The sequence below is a fragment of the Macaca fascicularis genome, chromosome 15 (assembly GCF_037993035.2).
Source record: "Macaca fascicularis isolate 582-1 chromosome 15, T2T-MFA8v1.1".
Classification (NCBI taxonomy): Eukaryota; Metazoa; Chordata; class Mammalia; order Primates; family Cercopithecidae; genus Macaca; species Macaca fascicularis.
In genome coordinates this window covers 50,525,764-50,541,698 of record NC_088389.1, presented here as the reverse complement: position 1 = coordinate 50,541,698, position 15,935 = coordinate 50,525,764, and the positions used below count along the sequence as shown (strand labels likewise).

General features: G+C 44.5%; 1 long non-coding RNA gene across 1 annotated transcript in view; it reads left to right on the top strand.

Moving 5' to 3' along the window:
• The first annotated feature begins 468 nt into the window (after positions 1-468).
• Positions 469-15,935, top strand: part of LOC123569168 (uncharacterized) — a 28,354-nt gene continuing 12,887 nt past the window's right edge. The window contains exons 1-2 of the long non-coding RNA XR_006692752.3: positions 469-885; positions 11,259-11,357. This is a non-coding gene — a long non-coding RNA (uncharacterized lncRNA). The remainder of the gene's footprint in view (positions 886-11,258; positions 11,358-15,935) is intronic.

The following is a 15,935-nucleotide window of genomic DNA, read 5'->3' as shown; positions in this document are numbered from 1 at the left end:
CTTCAGCATTGGGGATACAGCGGTGAACAAGACAAAGGCCCCTCCTTCAGTGGAGCTTCCAGCACGGACATAAATAACGGACATGGTGGGTGCCTCAGGGATCTGAAGTTGACCTGATCAATAATATCCCACTGTCAGCTCTGCAATTCTGATAGCTACAAAGATTACCATCTTTTGGCATCCCAAATTATTTCTATTCCCTAAAAGAAAAATGTGTCCAAAGGGATATGCCATTTAATGAGAACCTACTATATGATAGAATTTGTGCCAGGGGTTTTGCAAATATACCTGCATTGCATTCTGACAACATGATAAGCACCACTACCTGCTTTTTTATAGCAGAGGTGACTGAGTTTCAGAGAGACTGGTTAAATACGTTGCCTATATTTCAACAAACTAGTTTGTGGTGCAGCTGTGGTTTATCCATGGTCTTTTTTTTTTTTTGAGACGGAGTCTCGCTCTGTCGCCCGGGCTGGAGTGCAGTGGCCGGATCTCAGCTCACTGCAAGCTCCGCCTCCTGGGTTTACGCCATTCTCCTGCCTCAGCCTCCTGTGTAGCTGGGACTACAGGCGCCCGCCACCTCGCCCGGCTAGTTTTTTGTATTTTTTAGTAGAGACGGGGTTTCACCGTGTTAGCCAGGATGGTCTTGATCTCCTGACCTCGTGATCCGCCCGTCTCGGCCTCCCAAAGTGCTGGGATTACAGGCTTGAGCCACCGCGCCCGGCCTATCCATGGTCTTTTTGTTGGTTCATGGTATTTCCTCGGTCTGGTCCTCTTAGCAACATTCCCCTACTCCTCCATTTTTTCTAATTAACTCCTCTTAATCACTCTTCGGATTCCTAAGCAAGCACAGATTTTTCAGGAAAGGATTTCTTGACTTTCTGGGTAAGTTTTAGTGGTATATTGATCTCTTATTTAATGTACAGCGAACGTCATATGATAGCTGCTTAATAAGATTTGTTGATTGAATGAAGGAGCTAATGAATTTCAGGGAAGGCTTCTTGGAGGAGGTGCACCTTGCTCCAATGGGCTGAGAAGACAGTCTGTGAGACCAGAGCAAGGAGAGGAGTGGTCTGGAAACTAAAGCCAGAGACAGACTTGAACCTGGAGGTATGAAAGCCTGTGTGGGGGATCAGATATTCTGTACAATCTTGGGGCTTGGTAGGTTTCAAGCGGAGGCCACACTGCGGGGAGACTGTAGGAGTTGACAGGGAATTCTGATTCAGCTATTTCAGGAAATAGACAGCCCCGGAATATTTGAGGGCAGCCAAACCACATATATTATTTGTTTATGTTTCAGAGGAAAAGCTCAACAACTTAGGGTTCTGTGATAGGTGCATGGGGAAGAGGGTAGGGAGGAGGAACTATTGTTAAGGTTCAAGCTCCAAAACTGTATTCCTGGGACCTAGAATCCTAGCTCTGCCCTTCAGAGCATGTGATTAAGGCTGGGAGTGGTGGCTCACGCCTGTGATCCCAGCACTTTGGGAGGCCGAGGCAGGTGGATCACAAGGTCAGGAGTTCGAGACCAGCCTGGCTAACGTGGTGAAAACCCGTCTCTACTAAAAATACAAAAACATTTAGCCGGGCGTGGTGGTGGGTGCCTGTAGTTCCAGGTACTTGGGAGGCTGAGGCAGGAGAATGGCGTGAACCCAGGTGGCGGAGCTTGCAGTGAGCTGAGATTGTGCCACTGCAATACAGCCCGGGAGACAGAGCGAGACTCTGTCTCAAAAAAGAAAAAGAAAAAAAGAGCATGTGATGATGGGGAAGTCACCTAACCATTTTGAAACTCAATTTCCTTCTATGAAAAATAGATTTTTAAAAATCACCTAATTTATTGCATTGTTGTGAGGATTAAATGAGATAATATAGCACTGATGTACCCAGGATGACGTCTGGCACGTGACAAGCACAACAAATACTAGCTATTACCATGAAGATGAGTTTCCTCTTGTCTCTTGTTTCCTTGTCTCTTCTCTTCCTCTTCTTCCTTCCTTCACACATGCCCGTGAGAAGATTTATAAGGGGTTCTGGGCAGAGCCCTGGAACTGGTTCTTGATATCTACACAGATGGGACATCACAGAGGGGCTAAAGGACGGGGCCTGGGGCAGCGGGCTGAGGCGCAAGGTAAAGCAGGTCATAGCCTGGGGCATTCAGATCATTCACCTTTTGGCATCCCAGTTTCTGCATCTGCATCAGGGTCACCATAATCCCAGCTGATTATTGTTGCTACTATTATTATCTCACTGCCTCAAGTTCCTAATCTCCTCCCAGGAAATAATGTAGCAACTGCTGAGGCCAGCAAGGGGCTGAGTCCAAATTAGATGAATACCACAGAACATGCTAATCTGAAGGGAAGTCCCTGCCTGGAGTAGAGGCCGCAGTGCACTCACCTCCACACAAAACCAAAACAAAAAAATCAAGAGAAACAAATGACACTTAAAGCAGGAAAATCTTTCTGAGTTCACTTGGCCGCAGAGCCTTGTAGGGGACGGAATTACGGTAAATCTAAAAATAAGGCCTTGTGTGCTTTTTCATTAAACGCACAAAAGTTTTCTCTTTTCTATTTGCCTAGGGAACAATATAATCCAACAAGCATATTTTGCCTGATTTCTTTGCGTAGGACCCAGAAAAGCTCAGGGGAGAAAGAGTTCCTGAGATTGTAGTTTGTTGCTTGAAGATCAAACCCAGAGAAAGTTATTTTTATACCTAGTCTTTTTTTTTTTTTTTTTTCCTTTCTCCTTTCAACTGTGTGGTGTTTATCCTTAGAATTAGGGGGTTTGTCTTGTTAAACAAAATACTTTTTTTCCCTTGATTTTAAAAGGAATACGTGTTCATTATAGAAAATTAGAAACTACTAAAAAAAAAGGAAGAAGAAAATGACAGCTGTCATTCAAAGCTAGCCATGGTTAATGCTTCATGACTTTTTTTCTTCTAGACTTTTTTTTTCTATGCTTCTTTCATTTATTTGTATTTTTGAGATGGAGTCTCGTTCTGTTGCCCAGGCTGGAGTGCAGTAGCATGATCTCGGCTCACTGTAACCTCCGCTCCCCTGGGTTCAAGTGATTCCTGTGTCTCAGTCTCCCGAGTAGCTGGGATTACAGGTGTGTGCCACCACGCCTGGCTAATTTTTGTATTTTTAGTAGAGACGGGGTTTCACCATGTTGGCTAGGCTGGTCTTGAACTCCCGACCTCAGGTGATTCACCCGCCTTGACCTCCCAAAGTGCTGGGATTATAGGCGTGAGCCACCATGCCTGGCCAATGCTGAGTATTGTCAGACTTGTCAATTTTTCCCTTTCTGGTGGATGAAAATGATATATCTTATATTTTAGTTTTCATTTTCTTGATGTTTTAATAAAGTTGAATGCCTTTTTAAAAAAATCTTTTGCCATTTAAGTTTTCTCCTTTTTTGAAATGTCTCTTAGTGTCTTTTGCTCATTTTTCTGGTAGACTGTTTATCTTTTTTTAAGAATTCTTTATGCGCTCTACGTATTATTCCTCGGTCAGTGTTGTCAGTATTTTCTATCAGTTTTGGCCTTGATTTTTCACTTAAAAAAAAAACAACGCAACTTTATTTCTTTTGCAGATGAGGTCTTGCTCCATCACCCAGGCTGGAGTGCAGTGGTGTGACCATAGCTCACTGCAGCCTCTAACTCCTAGGCTCAAGCAATCCTCCCACCTCAGCCTCCTGAGTAGCTAGGACTACAGGTGCATGTCACCATGCCTGGTTAATTTTTTTTTTTGGTAGCAATGGGGGCTTGCCCTGTTGCTCAGGCTGGTCTCAAACTCCTGGGCTCCAGTGACCTGCCTCCCTTGGCCTCCCAAAGTGCTGAAATTACAGGCTTGAGCCACTGCACTCAATCACATTTTTGAATTTATTAGTTTGATGAAGGTTTATGCTTTTGTGGAGTGTCTTATTTAAGAAATCTTTCCTTACCCTGAAGTTATCAATATCTTCTATATTTTCCCCCAAATTTAAAGTTTTGGTTTTTATATCAGTCACTGTAATACCTGAACCTGATGTGTGTGTGTGTGTGTGTGTATGTCTGTGTTGGCAAAGTAGGGATCAAGATTTTATTATATCTTCCATCTGAATAACTGGTTGTCCATAACCCTTTATTGAATAGTCCATCTTTAACCACCACCAACACACAATGCAAACTCTTTCCTGTCATAGATATTTATAAATGCATGGGTCCATGGATCCGTTTCTGGGCTTAATTCTCCCCCAATTCGTGTATATATCTGTCCATATATCAATACTATATTATCTTAGTTTTTATAATTTTATAACACATTTTGATATTTCACAGAGCAAGTTTACCTACTTTGTTATTCTCCCTCAAAATTGTCTAAATTACAATCACAATTTCTATTAATTGTCTAAATTATTTGCCATTTGTTCTTGATCATTCATTTCAAATTAGGTGTTCAAATTCCTTGGAAAACTCTGCTGATATTTTCATTTCAATTGGATTGAATTTGCAGATCAGTCTGGGAACAGTTGACATCTATGTATCAAAACTTCCTATTCATGAACAGAGTTCCTCTGTCTTCTTCCATTTATGTCTTTTAAAATGTCATTTAACAAGTTTTATAATTTTCTCCACAGAGGTCTTGCACATTTTTTATTAGAATTATTTTTGTTGCCATAATAAGTTTTTTTTTTTTGATACAGAGTCTTGCTCTGTCACCCAAGTTGGAGTGCAGTGGTGGGACCTGGGCTCGATGCAACCTCTGCCTCCTGGGTTCGAGCAATTCCTATACCTCAGTTTCCCAAATAGCTAGAATTACACATATGCGCCACCGTGTCAGGCTAATTTTTGTATTTCTTTTTAGTAGAGATGGTGTTTTACCATGTTATCCAGGCTAGTCTCAAACTCCTGCCTGACTCACCCGTCCAGAGTGCTGGGATAACAGGCTTGAGTCAACGCGCCCGGCCAGTAAGTTGTATTTTTAAAATTACACGTTTAACTGATGGTTATTTGGTTGTAAAAATGTAACTGAGTTTCATTTACTGATAACAATCTTGTTAATTTTCTTATTCTTGCTAAGCATTTACAGTTTTTATTGGTGCTTGACTATTATCTGTAGACAATCATATAATTTGGGAATAAAGAATTTTTGTACCTTTCTTTTATTTGCTGACTATTAGGGAAATTCTTTTAATTAGTCACCATTAAGTATAATGTTTATTTTGGATTTTTGCAAATATTCTTTTTCTAGTTAAGGATATTCCTTTTTTACTTCTTTATTTCTTTTTCTTTTCTTTCTTTCTTTCCCCCCTTTTTTTTTTGAGACGGAGTTTTGTTCTTGTTGCCCAGGCTGGAGTGCAATGGCTCAATCTCGCTCACCGCAACCTCCGCCTCCCGGGTTCAAGCGATTCTCCTGCCTCAGCCTCCACAGTAGCTGGGATTACAGACATGCGGCACCACACCCGGCTAATTTTGTATTTTTAGTAGAGACGGGGTTTCTCCATGTTGGTCAGGCTGGTCTCGAACTCCCACCTCAGGTGATCTGCCCACCTTTGCCTTCCAAAGTGCTGGGATTATAGGCGTGAGCCACCGTGCCCGGCCCTACATGATTTTTTTTTATTTTTTTAAAAAACGCTTAGCAAACTAGAAATAGAAAGAAATGGCGGGGCGCGGTGGCTGACGCCTGTAATGCCAGCACTTTGGGAGACGGAAGCGGGCGGATCACCTGAGGTCCGGAGTTCGAGGGCAGCCTGGTCAACATGGTGAAACCCCGTCTCTACTAAAAATACAAAAATTAGCCAGGCGTGGTGGCACGTGCCTGCAATCCCAGCTCCTCGGGAGGCCAAGGCACGAGAATCGCTTGAACGCAGGAGGCAGAAGCTGGAGTGAGCCGAGATTGCGCCACTACATTCCAGCCTGGGCAACAGACCAAGACTCCATCTCAAAAAAAAAATTAATAAATAAAAAATAAAAAATCATGTATGAGTGTTGAATTTTTAAATAGCTGTTTTTGTGACAACTCATATGATCTTGTCATTTATCTGCCTTAATATGTTAAAATAATGAATGCCCAAAATGCATACCTAATTTAAGCCAAATTTGGGTCATGTGGACTATCTTTTTTTTTCTATGTTTGCTGGCTTTGATTTACTAAAATTTTGTTTGGGGACTGTCTAAGTTCATGTGAAATATTGGCTAATGATGTTTCATTTTTATATTATTTTGCCTCATTTCAATAGCAAAGCTGTACTTTTCTCATCAAATTAGTGGGAAATTTATTCTCCTCTTTCTGTTCCCTGCAAGAGTCTGAAGTGATATGTAATTACCTGTTCCTTGACATTTAATTAGAACTTGTTTTAAGAATTCCTGGGCCTGGGCTGGGTGCAGTTGGTTCATGCCTATAATCCCAGCACTTTGGGAGGCTGAGGCAGGCCAATCACTTGAGGTCAGTAGTTCGAGACCAGCCTGGCCATCATGGTGCAACCCCGTTTCTACTAAAAATACAAAAGTTAATTGGGCATGGTGGCACTTGCCTGTAGGTCAGTTACTTGGGAGGTTGAGGCAGGAGAATCACTTGAGTCTGGGAGGCAGAGGTTGCAGTGAGTTGAGGTAGTACCACTGCACTCCAGCCTGGGTGGTAGAATGAGACTTTATCTGAAAAAGAACAAAACGAAAAACCAACCTCCCCTGCCAAAAAAAAAAAAAAAAAAAAAAACCCAAAAATGAAAAAGAACTGCTGGGCCTGGAAGTTCTTTATGGAATAGGTTTGTAGATTTAATTTCTTAAATATATTTTTAAAATTCACATATGGTTGTGTGCGGTGGCTCACACCTGCAATCCCAGTGCTTTGGAAGGCCGAGGTGGGAGAATCACGTAAGCCTACGAGTTTGAGACCAGCCTGGGCAACATGGCAAGATTCTTTCTCTATTTATAAAAAAAATCAGTTGATACACAATAGTTTTTTTGAATAGATTTAATTACTTTAATGGTTAAAGGAAGAGTCAAGTTTTCTAATTATTTTTTAGTCAGTTTTGGTAGAATTCTTTTCTAGGAATTTTTCCATTTCATCTAATTTTTAAAATGTATTGGCATAAAGACATTCATAGTGTGTTTTATTATCTTTTAAATCTTTGCTCTATCTGTAATTGTTCGTTCCTTTCATTATTCCTAATGTTATTTTTTGAGCCTCACATAATTTTCTTATTGATTATTCTCACCTAAAATTTATCAATTTTATTAGATTTCATAAAGAACCAACTTCATTAAAGCGCTCTAGTTTATTTTTGTTTTCTATTTTACCAATTTCCACTCTCATTTTTGTTACTTTCTTATGTCTACTTTCCTTGGGTTTATCTTGTGGTTATTTTCTTTTTTTTTGAGACAGAGTCTCGCTCTGTCACCTAGGCTGGAGTGCAGTGGTGTTATCTCGGCTCACTGCAACCTCGCCTCCCAGGTTCAAGTGAGTGTCCTGCCTCAATCTCCGGAACAGCTGAGATTACAGGTACACACCACCATACTGGGCTAATTTTTTTGTGTTTTTAGTAGAGACAATGTTTCACCATGTTGGCCAGGCTGGTCTTGAACTTCCAACCTCAGGTGATCCACCCACCTCAGCTTCCCAAAGTGATGGGATTACAGGCGTGAGCCACTGTGCCTGGCCCTATCCTGTGGTTATTTTCTAATTCCTTAAGTTGGATGTTTAGTTTATTACATTTCAGCATTTCTTGTTTTTCTAATCTAAGCTTTTTTTTTTTTTTTTTAGCTTGATTTATTGATTAAGATCAGGTCTTGCTCTGTCATCCAGGCTAAACTGCAGTGGCACAAACATGGCTCACTGCAGCCTCAACCTCCTAGGTTCATGTGATCTTCCTGCTTCAGCCTCCCAAGTGTCTGGGAGTCATGAGCCACCACATCCTGCTAATTTTTTTATTTTTTGCAGAGATGGGTTCTTACCATGTTGCCTGGGCTGGTTTTGAACTCCTAGGCTCAAGAAATCTGTGCATTTTGGCCTCCCAGAGTGCTGGGATTACAGGCGTGAGCCACTGCAACTGGCCATCTAAGCATTTAAAGTAACAGATTTCCCCCTCCGGTGTTGATTTAGTTGTGTTCAATACACTTTGACATACAGTATTTTCATTGACATTCAGTTCTAAATATGTTCTAATTTCCACTTTCATTGCTTCTTTTATTTTTGACTTATTTAGCTACAAGCTCATAAATTTTCAAAAGCATAAGGTTCTCTTTGTTATCTTTTTGTTATTTATTTCCAGCTGAATTGCTTTGTGGTTAAACACAGTATATATGCCATGTTTTTGAATTTTGTTGGATTTGCTTTATAGTCTGGTAGACAAGGTTTCATGTGTTAACTGAAAACCATATGGATGACACTATATATACATTATCCTGACTCCTCAAGAATTCCCAAACACACAATAATGTTTATTAAACAAATGAGGAAACTGAGGCCGAGAGGGGCAAATAGAGAAGGTAGGTGTTAATTCAGGTTGATTTAACTCAAACAGTTTTTTTACTTATATAACTGCTTAATCAGTCATTTGGAAAATAAGATAAAGTAATCTGGGACTATTGGCAAATATGAATTTAAGGGCTGTCTGGGGATTTCCTCTTGTGATATTAGTGCTAGCTCTTTATTTATTTATTTATTTATTTATTTATTTATTTATTTATTTATTTATCCATCCATTCATGATAGCTATTGAGGGCTCCCTGAACTGGACTCTGGACCAGGACAGGAATCAGGCTCTTATCCTTGTGAACTTCATGTGTCCCGACCTGCTTCTTAGCATTGTGAGATTCTTTATTGTTTTTTTTTTTTTTTTTTTTTTGGTGACGGAGTTTCATTCTTGTTGCCCAGACTGGAGTGCAATGGCGTGATCTCGGCTCACTGCAACCTCTGCCTCCCAGGTTCAAGCGATTCTTTTGCCTCAGCCTCCCAAGTAGCTGAGATTACAGGCATGCGCCACCACACCTGGCTAATTTTGTATTTTTAGTAGATATGGTTTTACTATGTTGGCCAGGCTAGTCTCGAACCCCTGACCTCAGGTGATCCACCTAGCTTGGCCTCCCAAAATGCTGGAATTATAGGCATGAGCCACCGTGTCCGGCCGATTATTTATTCTTTTAGTGAGATACAAAAAGAATCTCCTAGCAGTCATGTGCAGGAAAATGTTAAATAAATAGAAGTTGCAAATGCCAGTAATGACCAGGAGCTAATTTCATTCTCTGATTGTTGTGACAGTTCTATTATTATTGCTGGTCATTGTTGCATATTTTTGGCCTCTGCCTCTTCCAAGTCTCTCTCCCTTCCTCGTGGTCCTAGCTACTCCCTCTGGTTTCCATCTCCAACTCTTTTTTGGAAAAGTTCACCTGATCCCATCACTGTGGTTTTCTCATGAGTTAAGGAAGAAATGCCTCGCACCTGTTGAACACTGGCTGTAGTCAGCAGCAGGGAAATTACTCTCCTCACCATTGTTCTTACTTGACATGCCTTCACTGCCTTCTCATTGTCTTCAAATTAAAGCCCAGGCACCTTAGCATGACTCATGGAAACCAGGCTCTGATTTCTCTCAGTCTCAATTCTCACCACCTTCCCACCCTCCCTAGTCCAGCCACAGAAGCGCTTGCAGCTTCCCAGATGCTCTGTGTTCTCTCAACCACAGCTCTTTGCACAGGCTGCTTTGTCTGCTAAGAATGCCCTTCCAGGAATCCAGGCATTGCATCCCAGGACCCAGGCATTCACAAATGACACACCCAGAGGAGCGACTTTAAAGGGGCTTGGCTCTCAGAAGTTTATCCCAGTTGGGCAGAGTGTGTGTGAATCGAATGCTGGACGCTGGCTGCATCTCTAGCCCTAATTTTGCCTCTATTTCTTGTCTTAACTGACCCTCGACTCTCTGCTGAGGACACTGTTTGCCCTTGGCCTTTGAGAGTTAAGGTTTTAAAAAAATCCCTGACTCCAGATGTGGAGGCAGAGGCTGCCTTCTCCTGCTTTTCATTGCCACTTCCAGATCCTTGCACACCTGCCGCTGTTGAGCCTCCCTCTCCTCTCCAAACCTTCACTCACATTTCATGCAGCGACTCTGCCTCTGGGACCAGAAAGTGGGTGGGTGCTTTCTCACGCAGTAGGTGTCTCAACATATCTTCCCAAACCACCTTGCGGGAAAGTTATGCTTACCCCTGCTTTACAGATGGAGAAATTAGAAGCTTAAAGAGGTGAACGTTTGCTCAAAGTCTTGGCCAGGGTTGCAAACTCACACCCACTTCTGAGTCTGTGTTGTTTCTCCTATTCTGTGGTCTTGGAAAGTTTAAGGTTATGTCACTGCTGATACTAAGTGGTGACCATGGGCAAGTCACTGGCCTTTTATGGACCACAATTCTTTTATTTTAAAGCTGGGGAGACCCATATCTATCTTCCCCTTTCATGGGGGTTGTTGGATATTTCAAAGCAACTAGAAAGCTCTTTCTAGAAGACACATGAACTTTAAAAGGCCAGTTGAAAGGTCCAACCCTCTGGCTCACACACTGTCTGTCCAAACTGGGATACACCTCAGAGATGAGCCCATTTAAGGTCACCTCTCTGGGTTTGTCGTCTGTGAATGCCTGGGTTCTGGGATGCAGTTCCTGGATTCTTGGAAGGGCATTCTTAGCGGAGAAACCAGCCTGTGCAAAGAGCTGAGGTCGAGAGAGCATGGAGCATTTGGAAACCTGCAAGGGCTTCTATAGCTGGACTAGGGAGGGTGGGAAAGTGGTGAGAATTGAGGCTGAGAGAGAGCAGGGCCTGGTTTCATTTATTTATTTATCCATTCATGATATCTATTGAGGGCTCTCTGAGCTAGACTCTGGACCAGGACAGGAATCAAGCTCTTGTCCTTGTGAACTCCATGTGTTTTGACATGCTAAAGTGCTTGGGCTTTGAGGACAGTGAGAAGGCAGTGAAGGCATTTCTAGTAAGGATGATGCTGATGAGAGTAATTTCGCTGCTGCTAACAGCCAGTGTTCGTCAGGTGCGAGGCATTTCTTCATTAACTCATAATGCACTCAACAGCAATTGTAAGGGGGATAGATGTTATTCTCATTTTAAGGTGAAGAAGCCGTGAGAAGACTAAGGTTCAGAGATGTTAAGTAACTGACCCAAAGGATACACAGGTGGTCTGTTGCTGATCCAGACTTTAACCCAGGCTATCTGACTCTAGGGGCCACTCTCTTAACCCTGCCCTTCTCCTCACTGGTCGGAGCTGAAGCATTATCTTGTTTGATTTTTCAGTTTACCTTTTTGAAAGTTAAATCTGTGTGAAGGATGAAAGGAGGAGAGACTAGAAGCAGAGAGGCCCATTGGAGGCTCTGGTTCAGACAAAAGAGGACGGTGAGTTTAATCTGAGGAGGGGGGTGACTTTGAAGTTTGGCAAATTCAAGAGGCTTTAGGAAATTTGAATGACTAGTACATTGATCCATTCACTCAGCAGCTACTTAGAGGTGGGATCTTGCTATGTCATCCAGGCTGGAGTGCAGTGGTACAATTATGGTTCACTATAACCTCAATTTCCTGGGTGCAAGTGATCCTCCTGCCTCAGCCTACCAAGTAGCTGGGAATATAGGTGCATGTAACTACTAACAATTTTTTGTAGAGATGGGTTCTGTCTATGTTGCTCAGACTGGTCTTGAATCCCCGGCTTCAAGTGACCCTCCTGCCTTGGCTTCCCAAAGTGTTGGGATTACAAGTGTGAGTCACCATGCCTAGTCATCTGTTTATTGAGCAGCTAAGATGTGCCAGGCCCAGAAATGGCCAGGCCTGGGTTGGGGGGTGGCCCGAAAAGATTGCTGGTCTTTGATTGAGAGGGGGTGAGTCAAAAGTGACCTCACCAGATAAGGAGAGTTCTTCCTGAAGTGAAGGTGCAGCCCACACCACTGCCTGGGGCAGAAGGAGTTGAGGGGAGCTTCCTGGAAGATTCCCATCCTGCAGGTGGGAAGCGAGGGCCATCTGCAAGTGGGGCCACCTGTAGTTTCCACCTGGCTGTGATGGGTTCCTTTTTGGCTCAGGTTGAGGTTTGCCTTGGCATGACTCCTCATTAATTACCCTTGGAGGTAATTCTGCAAATGCCAGTAATGACCAGTAGTTAATCTCTCTCTCTCCTGCTTGCCTCGCTTCTTCATTTGTTTTTTTCTTTAATGGGCCATCCAACCTTGTTGGAATGTTTACCAAAGCAGGCTAGTTAGAGATGTAAATAAATGAATTTACCTTGTCTAAAGGATCTGGAGATAGAATTAAGGTGAGAGGAGTAATTTACAGGTGAATAATTACTTGGAAACCTCAGCGGAGAGACTGCTGGGGTTCTCTAATTATTTCCCTTCTCCCAATTTTCTCTTCTTTGAACTGCCAGCACGGGGGCGTACGGGGGTGGCATGGGGGGCTAGAGATGTTATTCTGGATTTCCCCTTGTGATTGTGAAATTCCTTCTGGGGAGGGCCTTGCCAGGATGTATGGTTGTGACTTGCATGGCACTTTCACACCATGACTTCATTCAGACCCTCAGTGAGCACTCTAGGTGGATGGTATGGCTAGCCCCATTTATGGAAGGAGCAATTGAGGTTCCTACAGGTGAGGTCATTCCCCACAAGCCATACCACGGATCAGTTGCATATTGTGGCTCAGACCCACGTTTCTGACACTCCCCCCGCCCTACAGCTGCCTATAGAGCTTCCTCACCTGCCAGGCTGTTTTCTCCCTTCTCCAGGCAGGCCCTTGCACCCTCCCAAACACCCCAGGCCGCACGTGTCCCTCTGCATGGAGCTGAAACGTTCTTTGGCGAACAACCTGCTCCCTCTTCCCTGTAAGCTGGTGGCCGCGCCCCTTCCTTACGCAGCTCATTTTCCATTTTAAGATTTCCTGTTTGAACTAAAGGGCAAAGATCTCAGCAGTATCAGCCTGGAGCCGGGCTTCTGTGTGTATAAAGGGGAGCCCTGGTCCCTGCCCTCTGTTTGTCCACTGGCCTTATCGACGGAGCCCAAGTCCCAAGTTCAGAGGCTTCAGTTCCTTCCCGATTTGCTGGGTAAAGTCCGGCCCTTCCGTGCGGGCGGCCAGGGCGGGTGGCCAGCCCGGAGCCAGCGGTCATTTATGGCCGGGCAGTGCTTCCGTCCTGCCTGGCAAGCCACTGGCTGCCGCTGACAGACGGAAGATGGAGAGACAAGGACTCTTGGGGGTGCTTTCTCTTTCCCGTCCTTCCCTTTGTCCTCTGCTGAGGGCTGACTCCTCTGGGGCTCTGCTGGCCTGGCAGCCATGTGTCTCTGTCAATAGAGACAGACAGGGAGGAGGTCTGGGCTCCCTGAAGCCTCCTTGAAATTTTATCTTCTTATGGGGTAGATTTGGCTCTCCAGGCCAGCATATACACTCACACTCACCCACATATTCACGCTCAAGCACACACTCCCAGATAAAAACCGAGGCTCTCTATAGCTCAGTGCTTGCTCAGAGACACTGAACTGGCGCCATTTTTATGCAGGATAATAAGAACTGTATCTTGGGAAGAACAGCGTTTTGGTTCCAAGGTCCTTTCATCTCCTATGTCTCATCTGATCTGGAGGAAAATCAAGAGTCATCCAGATAGTTATCACCTGTGTTTTACAGATGAGAGAAACTGAGAATCGATGGCTTCATTTAATCATCCCTTTATTCAACGGGAGTTCCTAGGGCGCTTGCATCCACCAGGTGCTAAGGATTCAGAGGTGAAGTAGGTACAGTCCCTCTTCAGGTTGCTCAGGAAGTCAGTGATTGCAAGGCGGGGCACCAAATGCCAGAAGCAGCACCCTGGGGTGCCATGGGAGGAGGGAGTCAGGGCATGGGTTGGGGCTGGGGAAATGCTCCCATAAAGTTTGTCCAAAACCGCTGTGAAGCACAAGGATACCCGGAGATGGGCTGTAGTTATTGACAGAATGCGCAGGACACATCTACCTTCGAGTCTAGGCACACATTGCGCATGAGGCTCTCTCTGTAGTGAAAGTCAGCCCTAGAGACACAGAGGAGGGGCTTCCTCTATTTGTGAACTGCTTTCTCTCCAGGGCCTAAAATGGAGCACTCAATAAATATTTGCTGTTGAATGGACACATACTACATACACACGTGCACACACAGTGTATTCCACTCTATCTCAGAGCTATAGAACCTACAAGCTGAAGGAAGCTTCTAGAATAGTGCAGATTGATGGCTGGGGGCAGGTCCAGAGCCAGAGCTATGGTGACCTGATTCTAGATCTCATATGCCTGCCCTGAAGACCGTGGGACTAGGTATTGAGGCACCCAAGTTCTGGTCTCTTTTACAACAGCTTTCAATTTTGTGTGACCTAATTTTTTTCCATTGCAAAATAAGGAGGCCCTGTTGGCTGACCTCGGGAAGCCCCCTTTTCTGCTCTAACATTTAGTTAGTCTGGGAATGGGCAAATGGTAGTAGGCAGGAATTTCTCTAAGCTGAGGAGAGTCCTTCTCTTTCCATCCTGATACAGCAGGCTTCTGTCTGCTCTCCCTTGCCAACCCTTGTTGCCAGAGAAATGTTGGCCCCGTGGTCACTGCTGCTGGCCCTCTGGGCTCCTGTTTGCCTTCCCTGCTGCCTGCTGGCATGGAGGGTTGAGGGGCTACCATGTGGCTATTCTCCCACCCCCAGGCCCAGCCTCCCTGTTCACTTCATCAGAACCAGGTGTCTAGGAACTGAACAGTCTGGGGATGATAGGGTGTCACTAGGCTCTTCTAGGCTGTGGTCAGCCCAGAGCCCCAGAGCCTGTGCAGAGTCCTGCCTGGGGACTGTCCCATCTGGCCCGCCCTTCCTCCTTCCCCCTCATGGCTGCCTAAGTGTGGCATGGTCTGCAGTAAATCTCTCTTGAGGCTCAGAGACTTCAGCGATGGCTATGAAAGTCGTGGAGTCCCCATTGTACCCTCAGCCTGCAGCCAGCATCTTTTCTGGGAGGTGGCACTTCAAGAGGTCATGGGGAAGGACTGTCTCCATCAGACCACCCCACCGGGCCGCCTCTCCCGGAACTTTGAGCCTTTCCCAGTGGCATCCATGCCCTTTCCACATGATTTACCTCCCCTCCCCCATGGTGTTGTCCTTTTCTATCCTCTCTCTGGGAGGGAACCCGGGACAGTGGAACTTGAAGTTGGAAAGACCAGGGAGCCTTTAAATCCCAGCCCTTCTGCAAATCAGCAGTATGACTTGAGCCTCAGCTTTTTCATCTATAAAATAATTACTTTTTCCCAGGCTTGTTATGAAGATTCTATGAGATTATAGTGCATTAAAGCTCTGGGCAGGTAATCGTAGTGAACAATACTGTAGAATTAGCTATGTACTAGGCACTGTTCCAGCATTCCTCAACCCTAGGAGGAAGGTACTATTTACTCCCATTTTACGGAGAAGTTAAATCATGGCCCAAGGTGAGGTAACTTGTAGGCGGCAGAGCTGGGGTCATGAATCTAGAAGACTGGCTTGTTTTTGTTTTTGCTTTTTGAGACAAGGTCTCTGTTGCCCAGCCTGGAGTGCAGTGTAATGGCACAATCATGGCTCACTGCAGCCTTGACCTCCCTGGGCTCAGGTGATCCTCCTACCTCAGTCCCCCAAGTAGCTGGAACCACAGGTGTGTGCCACCACACCTGGCTAATTTTTGTACTTTTTATAGAGACAGGATTTCACTATGTTGCCCAGGCTGGTCTCCAACTCTTGGGCTGGTCTCTAACTCTTGGGCTGAAGCAATCTACCAGTCTTGGCCTCCCAAAGTGCTGAGATTACAGGTGTGAGCCACTGAGTCCAGCATTCTGACTCTTAAACAGTTGTTCACAGCCTTAAGATGTGTGTGCTTGCTTAGTGTTTCTTGGGTCCAGTTGCTCCCAACTAATTTGGGAGCTGCGAGCATTTACATTGATGAGACTGATTTTTTTTTTTTTTTTTTTTTGAGATGGAGTT